The sequence below is a fragment of the Elephantulus edwardii genome, unplaced genomic scaffold, assembly GCF_000299155.1.
Source record: "Elephantulus edwardii isolate Elephantulus edwardi_28Jun2011 unplaced genomic scaffold, EleEdw1.0 scaffold00016, whole genome shotgun sequence".
Taxonomy (NCBI): domain Eukaryota; kingdom Metazoa; phylum Chordata; class Mammalia; order Macroscelidea; family Macroscelididae; genus Elephantulus; species Elephantulus edwardii.
Genome location: NW_006399766.1, coordinates 13749760 through 13768855, shown reverse-complemented (window position 1 = coordinate 13768855; position 19096 = coordinate 13749760). Strand labels below are relative to the sequence as shown.

General features: G+C 38.4%; 1 pseudogene; it reads left to right on the top strand.

Moving 5' to 3' along the window:
- Positions 1 to 518: 518 nt before the first annotated feature.
- On the top strand, positions 519 to 8176 carry LOC102855012 (annotated as a pseudogene).
- Positions 8177 to 19096: the final 10920 nt, after the last annotated feature.

Genomic DNA, 19096 nt, shown 5'->3' with positions numbered 1-19096 from the left:
TCTCTCTCTTCTGCTTTAACTTAAGGAGTCCCAAGTGGTCCAGCCAAACATCAGTGATCCTCACAAAGTACCTCACTCAAATTTCAGCTGTCCTGCTTGCTTCTGACATGTCACTCCCAGCTTATCGCTCCCAATGCGTCACTCCCTGTGCACAGTTCCTGGCATCCCACCACTCCTGGCACAGGCCAAATTCCCCTTTTCTTAACTGTTCTGAAAACAGGATAACTTCTTTGGATTTATCTCCTTGATTCTAGTCTTTAAGAGAAGTGCCACTAGACTGAGATGATACCGTTTCTAAAAGGAAAAAAAAAGACAAGAAGTTGCAGCCAATATTTTCTCTGAAATTGTAAATTTAGTGACAGTGGATAGATTTCAGTTACCTGAGACCATTATGAGGAAAAAACCCTATGAAGAGAATGGACTTGATGTTTGGGAAGGGGCCAGCCATGCTGACAAGCTCAGTGGCACAGATCTAATTAATTCTTAAAGGGGAAAAATCACTGATTAAAGGGGTTCCCATGAAGAAGAGTTTCAGCCCCCTAGAAAGTTCAGGTTCAAAATATGGAGTGATCTCAGGTCTGAGGACAAGGCAGAAGGACTGTTGGGGTTTTGAGAAATAGAGAAGTCTTTGAATTATTGAGCAAGGGGAATAGGATAGTAGAGATGGACTTCTTATTGCTGTAAGCTGTATCTCTGAAAGACCTGTATCTTTGTGACTATATTGGAAAGTTCAGAATGGAGCCTAGGTTGGAGTGGGTTGCCAAGATCAGTCTTAAGCTACTTCAATGCTCTGTTGTTGTTGTTGTTGTTATGTGCCATCAAATCGCTTGCAACTCATAGCGACCCTATGTACAAGACCTCTATACACTCTTCTATCCTGTGCCAGCCTAGCCATCTCAAATGCACTTATTCCCACCTCTTCAGTCACAGAATAGATCCATCTCTTCAAAGGTCTTCCTCTCCTTCGCTGCCCCTCCACTCTGCCAAACATGATGTCCCTCTCCAAGGACTAGTCCCTCCTTGCAAGAGAAATTATTAAGGCCAGACTTAAGGAGACTTAATGAGATGAGAGACTAGGAATGGGTTTTAGATTTGTTGCAGAGGTAGATGAAAACGACTGGGACCATGATTGGAGGAGTTGAAGGATTAAAAGATGACTTTCAAGTGGATTGTGTTGCTGTTTATTAGGATCATGAAAAAAAGAGGAAGAGGAGGAAAGAGGAAACTTTGTTTTGGAAAGGGTTCAATTTAGCTTATCTGTTGAACTTTGAAGATCCATTTTGCTTGAATATATCTGGCTGGAGTTTAGAGACATGAATTGTAAAAAGCCTTTTAGAAGTCATTACTCTAAATATTATTATTTTAAATTACTCCTAAGTCATTACATTCTATTTGTGGTTTTTTACTATGCAAAGTCATCTGACAGTGTAGATCACAACAAACTGTGGCTAACATTGAGAAGAATGAATATCCAAAACATTTGATTGTGGCCATGTGAAATCTATACTTAGGTCAGGAAGCAGTCATCTGAACAGAGCAAGGAAACACTGCATGGTTCAAAATCAAGAAAGGAGTGCATGAGGGTCATGTCCTTTCTGCATACCTTTTCAATCTATATGTGAGACAGATCGCTCAGGAGGCTGGAATTTAGGAGTTGAAATGTGGCATCAGTATTGGAGGAGGACGCATCAACAACCTGTGTTATGAAGGTAAAAAACCTTGTTGCTGAAACTGAGTAGGACCTGAAATATTTGCTGCAGAAAGTCAAGAATTTCAGTGTTCAATATGGATTGAAGCTCAGCATCAAGAAAACAAAGATTCTAACCACCAGGCCAATAGGCAGTATCATGATAGATGGAGAAAGATTGCTGTTGTTGATTATTTCAACTTGCTTCAATCCTCAATTTTATCTCTAGGTACCAGCAGTCAGGAAATCAAAAGATGAGTTGCATTGGAAAAATCTGCTGTAAAGGACCCTTTAGAGGGCTGGAGGGAAATGATATCAGCCTGGAGACTAAGGAGCACCTAATTGAGGCCATGGTCTTTGCAATTACTAGTTGTGCATCAGAGAGCTGGATAATGACTAAGGATGAAAAAAAAAAAAAACAAACCCAACAACCCACCAAACAATACCTTTGAGTTGTAGTCCTGGAGAAGAGTATTGAACATACCACGGACTGCCAGGAGAACAAATAGGTCTGTACTGAGTGGGTGGAACCAGGTTGTTCCTTGGAGGCAAAGATTTTAAAACCCCATCTCACATACTTTGGGTATCTTGCCAGGAGGAACTCATCCTTGGAGAAGGAGATCATGCTCAGAAGGGTGGAGGGAAAGGTTGGAGATGAAGACTGGGTGAAATGGATTGACACAGTGACTGTGGCAATGGAAGCAGGTGTGTCAGATATGGTGAGACTGGCTCAAAACAGGACAAGTTTCAGAGTTATTGTTCATACTTATAGTATGAGTCGTAGATTCTATAATGGCATATAACAGCAACAATCATGCTAAATACTGTTTTTGACATTGTCCAGGAATTTAAACATGCTACATTCAATATCTTCTCAGATGGTGAAGAGATTGAGACTGTTCACAGCTTTAGCTTGCTTGGCTCCATAGTCAACACTCTTGGCACCAGCAGCCAGGAAATTAAGAGACATATTGCCATGGGAAAGTCTGCTGTTAGGGACCTCTCTAAAGTACTGAAGAGCAATGGTGTCTCTCTGGAGACTAAGGTGCATCTGATACAGGCTATGGTCTTTGCAATCACTTGTTACACATCAGAGAGTTGGACAATGACCAGGGAGGATAGAAGGAGAATTGATGCCTTTGAGCTGTGGTGGTGGAGAAGAGTATTGAATGTACCCTGGACTGCCAAGAAAACAAACCGATTCATCCTGGAAAGGGTTAAACAAGGCTGCTCCTTGGAGGCAGGGATTCTGAGGCTTCATCTGACATACTTTGGACATGTTGTAAGGAGGGACTGGTCCTTGGAGAAGGACATCATGCTTGGTAGGGTAGAGGGACAGCACAGGAGGGGAAGACCCTCTATGAGGTGGATTGATTCAGTGACTGGGGTAAACGGGGTGGGTGTATTGGAGACAGTGCGATTGGCACAGGACAAAGCAGGGTTTAGGGCTGTTGTACATAGGGTTGCTATGAGTTGCAAGCCACTTGACAGCACATAACAACAACAGCATGTTTCACCTATATAATTGTAAATTAATACTACATTATAAGCAAATATTGACAATGTAGTTAATATATTTTATTATATCAAATTATATTCTCTAAAATAATCTGAAAAGATGTTGGTAAAAGCAAGTTCAAACTCATGAACATTGTCAAAGACAAGGTAGAGAATTATTAAATTATGAAAGAACAATCATCAAGAATAGAATGTAGGCATGCATTTATGAAAGATATAAATTTATATTTTGAGTAAAGGAATATGCAATATGTGTTGTTGTGGTTTTTATTTTTATGTGCTGTTGAGTCATTTGTGACTCATAGTGATCCTACACACAATAGCCCTATATCCTGCTCTATCCTGTGCCAATCTTACTGTGTCTGACACATCTACCCCAATTACCTCAGTCACTGAGTCAATCCATCTCATCAACATTCTTTCTCTTTTGCACTGTCCCTCTACACTCCCAAGCATAATGACTAGTCCAAGGACTGGTCCCTCCTTGCAGCATGCCCAGAGTATGTCAGATGAAGCAGTATGTGTAGGGTGTAAATTCTACAAATGTTCATGTAATTTACAGGTGTAAAGACATTATCCATCAAGGGGTGCTCAGTATGGAAACATTGTGGGATATGTTACCATTAGTTATCTTCAGAGAAACATGGGAAATTGGCAGGGGCAATATATCTGTTAAAATTATTTCAGTGCCAATGGACAGAAATCCCAATATGATAGTGCCTTAAACATATGCATTTGAAAATAACAAGTCTACAATGATAATTGTTTATGTTATCCACCACTGAAGAGGACTTGAAGCACTTGTTGCAGAAGTTCAAGGAATGCAACCTTCAGTATGGATTACATCTCAAAGTCAAGAAAACAATGATTCTTACCTGGACCTATAGACAGCCTCATGATGGATGGAGAGGATATTGAAACTGTCAACAGCTTCATCTTGCTTGGATCCACAATTAACACACTTGGTACCAGCAGTCAGGACGTAAGGATACAGATTGCACTGTAGTTAGGAACCTCTCTAAATTATTGAGGAGTAATGATATCAGTTTGAGTACTAAGGTGCATCTGATTCAGGCTATGGCCTTTTTGATCACTTGCTATGTATCTGAGAGCTGGACAATAAGGGTGACAGAAGAAGAATTGATGCCTTTGACCTGTGGTGCTGGAGAAAAGCACTTAACATGGATGGCCAAGAGAACAAACAGATATGTCTTGGAGAGTGTGGAGCTGGAGTGCTCCTTGGAGGCAGAAATAATGAGGCTTCACCTCACATACTCTGGGCATGTTGCTAGGATGTCGTGCTAGGAAACGCAGAAGAATGTGGTGCTAGGAAGGGTGGAGGGTTGGCGAAGGAGAGGAAGACCCTTGACCAGGTGGTTTGACACAGTGACTGCCGCAATGGGCTCTTGTGTGTCAGAAAGTGTGAGAATGGCACAGGATAGAATAGGGTTTAGATCTTTTTGTTCATATGGTTGCTATGAGTCATATTTGACTTGATGGCACCTAACAACAATAACCACCAGTGAGTAGGGTATGACTCATAGGAACCCTATCAACAACAGATCTGAAGGCTGTCCTATCCTGCGCCATGCTCATTACCTCCTACATACTCAAGCCCATTGTTGCAGTGACTGTGCCAATCCATCTCATTAAGGGTCTTCCTCTCCTCACTGAACCTCCACTATTCCAAGCATGATGTCCCTTTCCAAGGAATAGCCCCCTCCCAACAACATGCCCAAAATATATTAGATAAAGCTTCACCATCCTTGCCTTTAAGGAACACGATGGCTACCCCTTCTCTGAGGTACTTCTCAGGCTCTCATGGCCACACATTCTTACCAGCTAACTACTATTCGCTCTTTCTCACAGATCAAGATGATAGCTAGAGTTCCATACATGTATCACACTCTAAGCATCAAGATGGAGGAAGGCAATAACAAGAGGGCTTCATTTTTTCCGTTTTTATAAGACTTCCTAGAAATTTCCCACAGCATTTGAATTTGTATCTTATCAATGAAGACTTAGTCAGAACACTGTGAAATGTACTTTTGTAGGTTGCCAATGTTGCCTACTGAGTATAATTTGGTTAACTCTTACCAAAGAAGATTGGAAAAATGGATAATGAGGTGGAAAAATGGATAATGGGGTAGATCATTAGCAATATCTACCGCTGGATAGTTTTTAAAAATAATTTTCTTTTATACTAGTTTACTTACAAAGTTTGTATACACTGTTTTTCACATCTCATCTTTCCCCTTTTCTTTACCTACCCCTCCCTCCACCTATCAAATTGTTCCACCCTTTCTCCTCCCCGCTCATCCTCACCCCTCTGCTCCCCCCTCTCCTCCTTGGAATCTTCATACTCGTTCTACAATTATGGTCTTCTACAGTATTTGTCTTTATGGGACTGAGTATTAGTTAACTTAGCATAATGCTCTCTGGTCCCTTCCAAGTTAGATAGTAATTTACAAAATCATTGCTCCTGCGTGCTGAGTAGTACTCCATTGTGTGAATTTACCATAATTTCTCAATATATTTCCATTATGGTTGAAAATTTATGCTGTTTTCACGTTTTTTGCTACGGTGATATGACAGATTCTTAATGTAGACTCCTTTGGTGTATAGAACAGCTGATATAACCTTATAAAGCATATGTGGGAAGTCCAGACAGAAAAAAGAAGTTGATATTTTTTATTGTGACTGGGGTAAAAGTTTAAAAATGAAATTCATTTTTATTAAACCATTAATTCAAATTTTGTTTTGCAACATGAATTGACATTAATTACAATCCCCACAATATAATTTCATTTTGCCTGTTCTTTCCTGTAATTCTGAATTAATCCTTCAATAACTCTGTTTTCCTTTTCTTTAGTGATACAATTATGACAGTCCCCTTAATGCAGATATTAATTTTTCTTTCACAGACTTTAATATGTTCTAATTTACTAATGTTTACTCCCATCTCCCTCCCATCCTATCCCTGGCAATCATCCAAGAACAATACTGTGTGTAAATTTTCTTTTAACTTTTCATAATAATGGTCTTACACAATATTTTCCTTTTGCATCAGACTTATTTCACTCTGGATAGTCTCCTTTAGATTCATCCATGCTATGCAGTGTTTCTTTCTTTTTTAAAGTGCTGCATAAAACTTCATTGTATAGATGTATAATAATTTCTTCATCTAGTAACCCTTTTATAGATACTCAGATTGTTTCCATCTCTTAGGTATTTTAAATAATGCTGCTATGAATATTGATGCACATATACCTGTTTGTATTGCATCTCTTGCTTCTTTAGTCTATATACCTAGCAGTGTGTTTGCTGGTTCAAATGATATTTCTATTTCCAACTTTGTACAGAAGTACCAAAATGTTTTCCATAGTGTTTGCATCATTTTAAACTTCTACGGTGTATGAGAGTTTCAATATCTTCCCTCTCCACAATTTTTTATTTACAATTTTATAGTACTTTTAAAAATTGTTGCTGAGGTAAGAGATTAACAAATTATGTTTATATTAATAAACAGCTTTATTAATGAATGGTAGTTGCTTGTTTATATTTATTTTTATTTTAGTGAACATTTCCAACGAGATTGATTTTCATTCAATTCATTCATTCATTCATGCATATTTTCTTCCCTTATCTTGTTCCAGGCTGTTAATTGTCATATACATAATTTTTACTAATTAATTTCTTTCCAATTGTTCTTCCTTTCACCCATTCCAGTGCAGTTATCATTGTCTATCCAGTCTATTCCTGCTGTTCCCACCCAAAGAAAATAATTTTCCAGGCAATCAGTTGGCATTAGAGAGGTTCAAATTGAGTTCTCAGGTTTAACTTCACAGTCACTTAGAGGAGAGGGAAAAAATGTAGGAATAAGCAACATTTAGAAAGTAGGCAAATCAGGTTATGTATACCAGAGACTTAGTTTTCTGCTTAAAAGATGATTGGTGGCAATGATAAAGGATATTGTGACAAAACTGAAGTAATATCTCAATCACGGGAGAAGTAGGTTACTAAGGAGGTGACCAAGCAGAGATATATGACCAAAAGTGGCACCTAATATAAGAGCCAGGTCATAAACAGGATAGATGGTTATTGAATCCCAGAGAGGGACATTAGACCAAAACTTTGGACTTAATATACTATTAATAGTTAATTTTTAAGGTTAAAAATTAGGAAACAAATTCATAGCAAAGAACAACCTTTATTAAAAATTTTAAATACATGGAGTTCCCCAGCAATCCTGTGGATTTGTCTCTTGCTTCAAGAGTAATTTGGATGGAACAGACCCAGCGATTACCCACCTCTAGCCTAGTACTACTTTCCAACTTCATCTCCAGGCATAACCTGGGGACCATCTTAGCCATCTCCCATTTTTGGGACCAGGTAAAACCATTGGTTTTTTTTTTTTGTTAGCCCCAAAACTTCGACCAACTATAAGCTCTCAGATCCATCAAAATTATTCTTCCGAAGCAGAGGCCGACATCAATCATCTGGTCAACCTGCACATGTGAGCCTCTTACATCTACCTCTCTCTGGGTTTTTATTTTGACCGCGATGATGTGGCCTTGGAAGGCATGGGACACTTCTTCCGTGAGTTGGCGAAGGAGAAGCATGAGGGTGCCGAGCTGCTCTTGAAGCTGCAGAACCAGCGCTGTGACCGAGTCCTTTTCCAAGATGTCCAGAAGCCACCTCAGGATGAGTGGGGTAAAACCCTGGCCCTCATACAAGCAGCGCTGGCTGGTCTTGGAGAAGAACCTAAACCAGGCCCTTCTGGATCTGCACGCCGTGGGCTCTGCCCACACTGACCCCCATCTCTGTGACTTTCTGGAGAACCAATTCCTGGATGAGAAAGTAAAACTGCTGAAGAAGATGGGTGACCATCTGACCAACATTAGACTGGGCGCCCCCCAGGCAGGGCTGGGCGAGTATCTCTTTGAGCTTCTCACCCTCAAGCACAACTAGGGACCTGCCATCAGCAGCAAGCTTCTCTTTCCCACCCTGGTGTAGAATCTCATACACCCAGAAGCCCCTGCCCAAGCCTTGGACCAAATGAAACAATAAAGCTTTTTGCAACAGAAAAAAAAGTTGAAAATATATGAAAGGATAGATTAACCTTTTATCACTCAATTCCTGGAGACAACTGTTCTTGTCTGGTTTTTGGCATTCTTTCAGAAGTATTCTTATTTTTAAAATTTTCTTTCATTCATTGTTGCTCACTTCCCTTCCTCCCCTTCCCCCCCTCCCCAGTTAACTTTTTAAAAAAATAGTCATTCATTGTTACCAGATATATTCTATATCTAAATAAGCAAACATAAGTGTGTGCATGTACTGTTTTACACATATTTTCACTAAAATAGTATCTAGAAGTCAACACAATGGGTTCATAAAAAATTTCCTGTTTGGTTATTTTTGTCTGCATACTATTCCATTATATTGATATGTTGTAATTGTTTAAAACTTCTCCCAACAGACACATAAATTATTTTAATGTTTTGTTACTATGAAGATTGTGTGAATCAACGGAGAAAATTCCTTTAACTAACCTCACTTACATACAGGTCATATACTTTACCTTCATTTTCTTTCATTTTGACATGACCCAGGAAAAAACCTTACCATGAACCAACACTGATCTTGAAGAAACACTTTCCTCAAAACAACTATATCATCTCACTCCAGTAACAATAGCAAGATTCAACAGAGCAGCAAACAACAAATGCTGGTGAAGTTGTGGAGAAACTGGAACCCTTGTTCACTGTTGAGTGGGAGTGTAAAATGGTGCAGCCACTATGGAAGGCAGTATGGTGCTTTCTTAAAATGTTATAAATAGAAATACCGTTTGACCCAGCAATTCCACTACTGGGAATATACCTTAAAGAAACCACAACTGCCATCCAAGCAGATATATGCACAACCCAGGTTTATTGCTGCTTTGTTCACAGTAGTAAAGAGTTGGAAACAACCCAAGTGCCCTTCAACAAATGAATGAATAGAGAAACTGTGATATAGTCACACAATGGAATATTATGCAGCATTGAAAAACAAAGAACTCATGAATTATTATACAAAATGGTGACCCTAGAGGACATTATGCTGAGTAAGCTATCTCAGTCATAAAAGGACAAATATTGCATAATGCCACTGTTATAAAACAGGACTACCATGGGGATTGGGGGAAAACTAAGAAAAAAGGAGATGAATAATATACACAACATTGAAACAGATGAGGCAGAAAACTATTTAAAAGGAATATATTATTAGGTATTATTTGCATGACAACAGTTCAGAATAAGAGCTGCAGTGCAAAGTGGACTGGGTCAAGGGACGGGGAGGAAATTGTGCAACAATCAAAGAATTTTTTTTTCAAACAGAAAAGTGAACTTAGGGGGGTGTGTGGGTAGGTAGGAAAGTGAGCAACAATGAGTGAATGGAAATCCAAGTTCTTTATAAATTTGCCTTACTATCTCAATGAAAATTAAAAAAAATTTAAAAAGAAAAAAGAAACACTTTCCCATAATTCCTCATGTTCTTGAAATAATTCAGGCTTATGACATGGCCTATTATTTTGTTTGAAAGTTAGAAAAGAAATCCATCCAAATAGATTATCTACTTCACCAAGTAGGATCCAAGTTTCTGTTTCCAACTTGTCTCTTTCACACTATTTTTTGTCATGTTATTTCTCCTAACCATTATTTTCCCCATTGTTAAATAGCCACCGCTATGACATAGATTGGTCAGGTATAGAATCATTAAAACGACCAAACATAGCAAATGGAAAGGGCAAAGCTTATGTGCTGCTCAGGCACTTGAGCGGATCTAGCACCAAGAATAGATGGCATCTTCAGATGCTGACTTCACTTATACATTATGACCATTGCTCTGATGGAGCAGTGTGGAGCTGTGTGGAATCCTGACAACAGTTGACCTCATGACCTCATTGTAAGTTTTTACTAGGCTTGGAATTCCCTGTGACTACCACTGTGAAACAACAGCCAATCTTTACACATGCATACCTTGAATCACTAAAGGAGTAACACTGTAGGAAAATGGGTATGTCTTTGACCAATGGGCTATAGATGATGGTGACTAAATTATTTCTCATTGCTTTCACTCAGGAACTGGTACTAAGTTTATACTACTTGGAAAAATTCAGTAGAATTAAGCAATCAGATGCTTTCATTCAAAGTCAGCAGAAGAATATGTCCTCGACTAGGCTTTCTCTATGCACTGATTCATTATGCTGGTTTATTCTTATTTTCTTGAACCATACACCTAATAAAACAGCAATACAGGCCATGATGTATCTTAAATACAGGCCATAATGTGGGATACATTCTAACAGGCAAGGTATAATTCAGGCAAGCAAAAAGAAGTACGGAATTTAAACTAGCAGTCAGAATCAGAGGTCTGATAATGACAAAAACTCTCCAGACAAGTATTTGGGGCTTGTTCTTTAGAAACTCTGGTAGAAAAAGCTCAATGCTCAGTAATATAGACAGACAATTACTAAACAGTTTTGACAATAGAAAGTTGGACTCTAGGTTAGAAAGGAAGTTAAGTGTCTGGAAGAATAGAGGCTATGCTGCTGACAAGACCAAAGCTGTTTATGATTTCTAGAGGTTTTGGACTACTTGACCAGAGTCCCTAGCAGTAGTTGAAAAGAAAGTAATAGAAATTAACTGAGACAGAAACAGGATCACATATGAAAAAGAGATTGAATGCCCTAGTACCGAATTACAAAAGTACTAAGTTTTCTCTATACTCCTTACCTAAATCCATAATTGGAATTAGGGTGTGTTCAGTATGCAGCCAGGTGAGTATTACACTCAGCATGTGGAAAGAAACGTTGCAAAGACTAGGAATGTCATAGGATTTCACATCTGATGAGCTTCTCAGAGGTGGGGTGAAACAAGTAATTTACTTCTCTTCATATATATTCCATGATTTTTGGCTTAGCATTTCACTCTTAGACTCTTTTTAAAAAAAATTATTATTAATTTCAATGAAATTTTACAGAGAATTTGGGTTTCCATTAATTCATTGTTGCACTTTTGTCCCCTCACAACCTCCCCCCACCCCCAGCACACTACCCTCTTGGAAAAGTAAAAGAAAAATTCTTTCATTGTTTTACAATCCCTCCCCCCAGGTCCACTCCACTATGCAGCCTTCTTCACTCTGGACTCCTTTCATGACAATAATACCTAATCACATATCCCTTTTAAACAGTTTTCTCCCTCATCTGTTTCAATGCAGTATACATTATTGAACCCATCTTTCTCAGTCTCCCTCCAACAGTCCTGTTTAACAACAGTGGCACCATGCAGTATTTGTCCTTTTGTGACTGAGATACTTCACTCAGCATAATGTCCTCCAGGGTCACCCATTTTGAATAATATTGCATGAGTTCCTTGTTTTTCAATGCAGCGTTGTATCCCATTGTGTGAATATACCACAGCTTCTCTATCCATTCGTTTGTTGATGGGCACTTAGGTTGTTTCCAACTCCTTGCTATTGTGAAGAAGGCCCCGATAAACATGGGTGTGCATATATCTGCTTGGATGTCAGTTATAGTCTCTTTGGGGTATATTCCCAGTAGTGGAATTGCTGGGTCAAATGGTATCTCTATTTGCAATTTTTTGAGAAAGCATCATACCACCTTCCACAGTGGTTGCACCATTTTACACTCCCACAAATAGTGAATAAGGGTTCCAGTTTCTCCACAACCTCACCAGCATTTGTTGCTTGCTGTTCTGTTAAATTTTGCTATTGTGACTGGGGTGAGATGATATCTCAGAGTTGTTTTAATTTGCATCTCTCTTAGAGCTAGGGATTTTGAGCATTTCTTCATGTGCTTGTTAGCCATCTGAATGTCTTCTTTGGTGAAGTATCTGTTCATATCCTGTGCCCATTTTTCAATTGGATTATTTACCTTTATCTTGTGGTGAGATTCTTTTTTTTTCGCTCTTAGACTCTTATGGATTTCTTCACAGGTTTAATAGAGATATTTGAACATGACACCCAAGTGAATGGCAATCAAGAGCTTGCTTTCTGACTATCTAAGAGACAATTTTAGATATAGGATGGAAACTTTTTAAAGTCAGGACACATTAAGTGAGTTATGTACTTTAGTAAATGATTAGGCATTACTGAATCTTTTCTGTTTTGAAAATAAGGTTAATATGTGCCCTCTTGCCTCTCAGCTGTTTTTTGTTAAGCATAAAATGTGATAATAAATGTGAAAACAATTTGTAAATTTCTCAGTGTTATGAAAGTACTCGTTATTATTATTGCAAAAGCTTTTAGTGCTGAGGCAAGAAGAACTCCTTATACAATTTTGAATATTTTATTGTGCTTCAGGTGAATGTTTAAACAGCAAATTAATTTTCCTTTCCATAATTGATGTACAAATTGTTCCATGACATTGGTTGCAATCTCTGCAATTGTCAGTGTTCTCTCCATTTCCTCTCTGGTTTTCCTTTCTGTTCATTCTCTACTCCCTTTTGTTTAGCTACTCCTTTTTGTCTTCTTATATTTTGGGGCAAAGATTGCCTTTTTGGTCTTGTATCATTGATTGTTACAAAGAACAGATCTATTGATTATTCTTCTAGTAATTTTCAGACCAATAAGTCTGGTCTTATTTATAAAAAAATGAATTTTTTTCTTAGTTTAATATATAATCCAATAGCAGGTATTTTGGTTTAAAGAGTAGACAAATTATATGTTTATGATATAATCTAACTGGGACTGGTGCTTTGTCCTTTCCAGCCTAACAATAATATATGGCTTATAATGCATTATCCTCTGGAGAAGTTCCAGTGTAGATGCCATTTTGTTAACAACATTGTTGAGGATTAAGCAAGGCACCACTGAGTCATTGTCATTTAAGCTATACATAGGGCCTTAAATTATGTCCTAGGCAAAAAAGTGTTGCGCTGTGCAAAATTTTAGTTTTGGTTTTGTAACCCAGCATTAAAATTAGAAAAGAAAATATCTGAATGTGTGCTTTTATACACGTAAACGTGTCTCTCTTTCTCTCTGTTAAAGTGATAGTTGAATCAAATCTTGATTTTCCATATTGCAACAGTAGTGTTATTCTAGATGATACTGTCCATACTCTTGATCCTCAAAAGTATAATAAAAAATATTAGCAGTTTTAGAATCATCTGAGAACTTACTAGAAATCTAGAATCTCAGACTCCATTCCTGATTGATTGTTGTTGTGAACTGTCACCTTGGAACCGACCCATAGCTGACTCTCTGGTGAGTTTTCAGGGGCAGTTAATTGCACAGGAGGACATTGTCTATTTTCCTTCTGGAGAGCAGCTGGAGGCCTCGAACCACATGCCTTTGGGATTGTAGCGCAGCTTCTTGTCAGTAGGCAACCAGAGCTCCCTATTCCTGGTTTACTGAATGATATTATCAATATTTTTAAACCATTTGTAGAGTGAATAACATTAGTCTGTATTGTTGACTCACTTCAATCTTAACTCTTTTGTCTGTATTCATGGGCCCTGCCCACCATTGTCTGTCTAGATTTACTGATTATTTAAATATCTATTCCTCCAGGGATCTGAAAATCCTCTTTTTTTCCCCTTATGGACATTATTTAAATTCACAGACTTGGTATACTTGTCACTTTCAAAACATAAATATTACAGCATTACGTTCTCAAAACCTAATTTCACATGAAACCCATTCATTCAGCCAGTATTTTGGTGATCCAAGTGTCTATTTCGAAAAGGAATTGAAGAAAGTCTATTTTGACAGTACCTTAGGAGTTGCCTAGATTAGTAATGACACTTATAACTAAGTCTTGTTAAATTTGGTACTTCTCTAATCTTACATTTTTAAGCAGTGACCTGGTCCTTATCACTAGTTCCTGGAAAACAAGCAAAGCCCGTCTTTTACTACTTCCTGTTCTCCATTCTGTGCATGAATGATTCTTCCTAGGGTAGGCAACACAAAGCAGTAGATAAATCCAACAGTTATTCTGATCAGACTATGGAATGTGAAATTATAACTTTGTTGTAGCACACTAAACAGGAACAAATGGCACCATGGAGAAGATGTGGAGAGAGTACTTTCTTGCCATATCTTCATACTCTATCAGGTAAACAGCATGGGCAACATACATGAAACTCAAACTCACTGTCCTTGACTCATAGCTGACCCACTAGTGTGTTTCTGAGAAAATCACATGGGAGGAGATCGTCTATCTTTCTCACTAGAAGTGACTGGTGTCAGGTAGGTACAGCCTTAGGGTTAGTAGCTCGATACCTTATGAACTATACTACCAGAGGGTCCCTCCTCCTCTCTTCCCCTGCCCGACTCTTTTCATTTCTTAGGACCATGTAGAGTGTGAATGTCTCAGAGAGTACTAAAGCAAAGTCCTAGGGGCCTAGGATATGTGTGTTTATTAAACTTGTGTTAGTCTGTAAATTGTACCTCAAAATCTACACTTATTTCTACTCATTTATGGCTAAAATAAATGAGAAATTAATCCGTGCATTAAAGAACAATTTTAAAGATCCATGCTTGGAGTTTTCTAAAAATAAATCTGCCATGTAAGGAAGTCTTGGAACAGCAACTTTGCCCTATTTTGTGGTGCCCTGATATGAAATTAATTGCCTATTTACCAAACCCATATATATCATAAGAGACAAAATGGAACCAAATTAGAAGGCCTAGTTTATGGTAGAGGAAGGTTAGAAGTACAGCCAAAAATGCACAAGGAGAAGATAAAATTGGTGAATGTAACCTTAAAAACATTAAGTCCCTATGTACATACAAATTTTTTCAAATAGAGTGAAAAGAAAACCTACTGACTGGGGAAAAAATTGGCAACAACATTTCAGACAAGGGTCTCATAACCAAAGTTCACAGAATACTATTATATAAGCAGCCTCTATAAGAAAAAGACTGAGAATAGGTTCTCATGAAATAAAAATTATTTTATTCTACTGTAAAAATAAAAAAAGACTGATAACCCAACAATTACAAAATGGATAAAAGACAGACTTCACAGAGGAAGATGTTCAGATGGCCTACAGACAAATGAAAAAATGTTCAAAATCCCTGGCAATCAGAGAGATGAAAATCAAAACCACAATGAGATACCATCTCATCTTGGTAGCAGTGCCAAAGTTTAACAGGACAGAAACAATAAATGTTAGAGAGTATGTGTAGAGATAGGAACTCTCATACACTGTTGTTGGGATTATAAAATGGTACAATCACTGGCTTTTCTTTAAAAAGCTGAACATAGAAATTCCATATGATCCAGTCTTTCCACTGCTAGGAATATACTCCAAGGAAATTAGAACTGAGACACAAATGGAGATTTGTACCCTAATGTTCATAGCAATATTATTCACCATAGTAAGAACATGGAAACAGCCCAAATGTCCAACCACAATCAAATGGATTGAGAAATTGTGGTGTATTCACACGACGGAATACTACACAGCGCTCAGGAGCAATGACTTAAAAAAAATTATTACATAACTTGGGAAAGACTAGAGAGTATTATGCTGAATGAACTAACTCAGTCTCATAAGGAAAAACACTGCACAAGACAATTATTGTAAAAATAGAAGGATAACTAGTAAAATGGGCGGGGGGAGTTTCAAGGGGGCCAGGAGTAGGAACAGAGGGATGAGGATGGCAGGGGGGAAATCACAGAGTCACACAATTTGGTGGCTGGAGAGAAGGGGTAAAGGAAATGGGAAACAACTATCAGGGACCTGAAAAGACAGGGTAATGGTGGGCATATTTCAATGGGGATTAAATGTATAAAACACAATGTATGGGAATGATTGTATGAAACACAATGTGAATGAAAGTGTGAAACACAATGTAAACAACAACAACAAAGACACTTAAAATAACTGAAAGTACTGGGCTTAGTGTTTCAAAAAAGATTGGATTATTTTTTGTTGGAGAAGAGATTGCAGTTGTTGTAATTGTAAAGCCAGAAACTTATTAATCTTGAACAATGTTAATAAGTAAATTAAATTCTATAATTCTGGTAACCCAGGCTAGTAAACTTTGATAAAAATGTTAATTCTTCAGGAATTTTATAACAGTCTCTTTATAAAATCTTTGTTGTTGTTTGGTGTTGATTACCGTTGAGTTGCACATGACTCATAACGACTCTATGAACAAAAGACCTAATGTCTTTCCATAACTATTGTCGTTTCTCCAAGTTCATAGAGTTTCCAGAGGGATGTGGTTTATGAAGTGGATGCCGCTCCTGCTTCCAAATCTGTTTTACAACTGGAAGCTCCACCAAACACTGTCCACATTGGGAAACCATTATGGTATCTGATATCCCAATGGCACAAGGTTCAGCATCACAGCAAACCCAGGTTACTTCATACAGCACATTGACAAAGAGTGATGTACAAAGTAGAAGAATGTTCTTCCACATATAGCAGCACTAGTCTCATTTAGCAGTGGTTAAGAGTCGTCAAGTCGAATAAGACTCATAGTGACCCTTGCAAAAAGACCTGAACTCTGTTCTATAACCAACATCATTTCTGTATATTTATAGATTTTCCAGAGGCATCTAGAAACAACTGGATGTAGTGGATGCCACTACTGCTTCCCAACCTGAATTAATCTGGAAGCTCCTCCAAACATTGTCCAGGATGGGTAACCATTATGATATTTGACACGACTATGGCACAATATTCAGTATCACAGCAACTCCAAGTTATTCAGTATAGGAAATAGAAAAACGATTGCTGTATCACTTAAAGAATATTAATTCTAAAATTAATACATTTGGCCTGAGGGCCGCAGACCTGAAGGCCCTACGGGATTTTAAAGACACACATTTAAGCAGGCCTCAACCCTTGGTCAAAAGTCCAATTGAAAACCATTTTTTGGGGAAAAACAGTAACACACACCAACCACAACCCCCAAAACTTCACTCATGTGACCACCATCAAGACGTGACCACTATCAAGTGGCTAGGAGCCAACTACTAGAGTGGAGGCTCCAGGCCGGCCTGCAGACTCAACCCCTCACTACAGGATTTTAAAGACACACCCATAAGCAGGTCTCCACCCTTGGTGCAAGTGTAAAATGGTGCAACCACTATAGAAGGCAGTATGGTGCTTTCTCAAAAAGTAGCAAATAGAAATACTGTTTGACCCAGCAACTCCACTACTGGGAAAATACCCTAAAGAAACCATAACTGCCACCCAAGCAGATATACACACACCTTTGTCTATTGCTGCTTTGTTCACAATAGCAAACAGTTGGAAACAACCCAAGTGCCCATCAACAAACAAATGGATAGAGAAGTTCTGGTACAGTCACACAATGGAATACTATGCAGCGTTGAAAAACAAGGAACTCATGAAATATTATACAAAATGGGTGACTCTGGAGGACATTATGCTGAGTGAAATATCTCAGTCACAAAAGGACAAATACTGCCTAGTGCCATTGTAGTAAAGCGGGACTGACATCAGTGTGGGGGAGAACTTAAGAAAAGATGGGATAAATAATGTATACTGCATTGAAACAGATGAGGGAGAAAACTGTTTAAAAAGAATATGTGATTAGGTATTATTGTCATGACAGGAGTCCAGGATGAAGGCTGCATAGTGGAGTGGACTGAGGAGGGGGGAGATTGTATAACAATGAAAGATTTATCTGAGAAAGTGGATAGGTTTTCTAAACATCAGACTTATCTAAGAGAGATTCATTAGGAATCTTCTTAGATTAGTGAACATATTACCTTAAATATTTATCATTTTATTTCAACCTGGTCAATAAACAGTAGAGGGAGTCTCCTAGACTTGACCAGCATCTGAACTAGGCTCACTCTGTCTGACTGTGAGACTCTATGATGCCATAATTGTAGGAGTGAGGAAGAGAGGTAAGAGCATAGAGAAAGTAAGAGGACTGTGGAGAGAGATTTACAAAAGGGAGATAATCAAGGAATTAGACTAGGAGAAGGATGAGTAAGAAATGAAAAGACAGCAAAGGAACTATGCTTGTCAAAAGAGAGGGAAAGTAGGCTTTAAGCAATTTTCCTTCCTCTCTAGAATTTTAAGGGGTTATCTTCAGTTCTCCCATACAGTTCACTAACATTTCAAATCACTGCTTTTGTTCTTACCACAGTACTGTAAGAAAGTGACCTGATGAGTTACTTATGATTCTTTTAATCTAGTAGTACTTACTAATTGTTGTTGTTGTTATGTGCCGTCGAGTCGTTTGCGACTCATAGCAACCCTATGTACAACAGCCCTAAACCCTGCTCTATCCTGTGCTAATCTCATTGCCTCTGACACACCTATCCCGATTACCCCAGTCACAATCAATCCACCTCATAGAGGGTCTTCCTCTCCTGCGCTGTCCCTCTACTCTCCCCAGCATGATGTCCCTCTCTAAGGACCTGTCTCTCCTTACAACATGTCCAAAGTATGTCAGGCGAAGCCCCAGAATCCTTGCCTCCAAGGAGCAGCCTGGTTTAATCCTCTCTACACTTAATTAAATTTTTCTTCTTTTGTCTTGAGATCTTTTCTCTCTTAATTCACCTCTTTCCCCTCTAAATAGTCATTTTACATGTCAATATTATTGTTATTGTAACTTCTAAATCTATTTCTTTTTTTTTTTTTACTTTATTATTTTTGTGTGCGTGTACCGTCAAATCAGATCTGACTGCCCCTCCTTCCCCGGCAGAGCATCTGGTGGATTCGAACCGTGCACCTCTGGGATTGTAGTTGCACCTTCTTGCCACTAGGCCACCAGAGCTCCCCTTGGTATTTCTAAAATTCATGTAGCATTCAAGACAATCTGTCTTTGTCTGTGCTAAGAAACAACCTTCACATTTTTAGTAGCTTGAAAGAGCAAAGGTTGTCTCTTGCT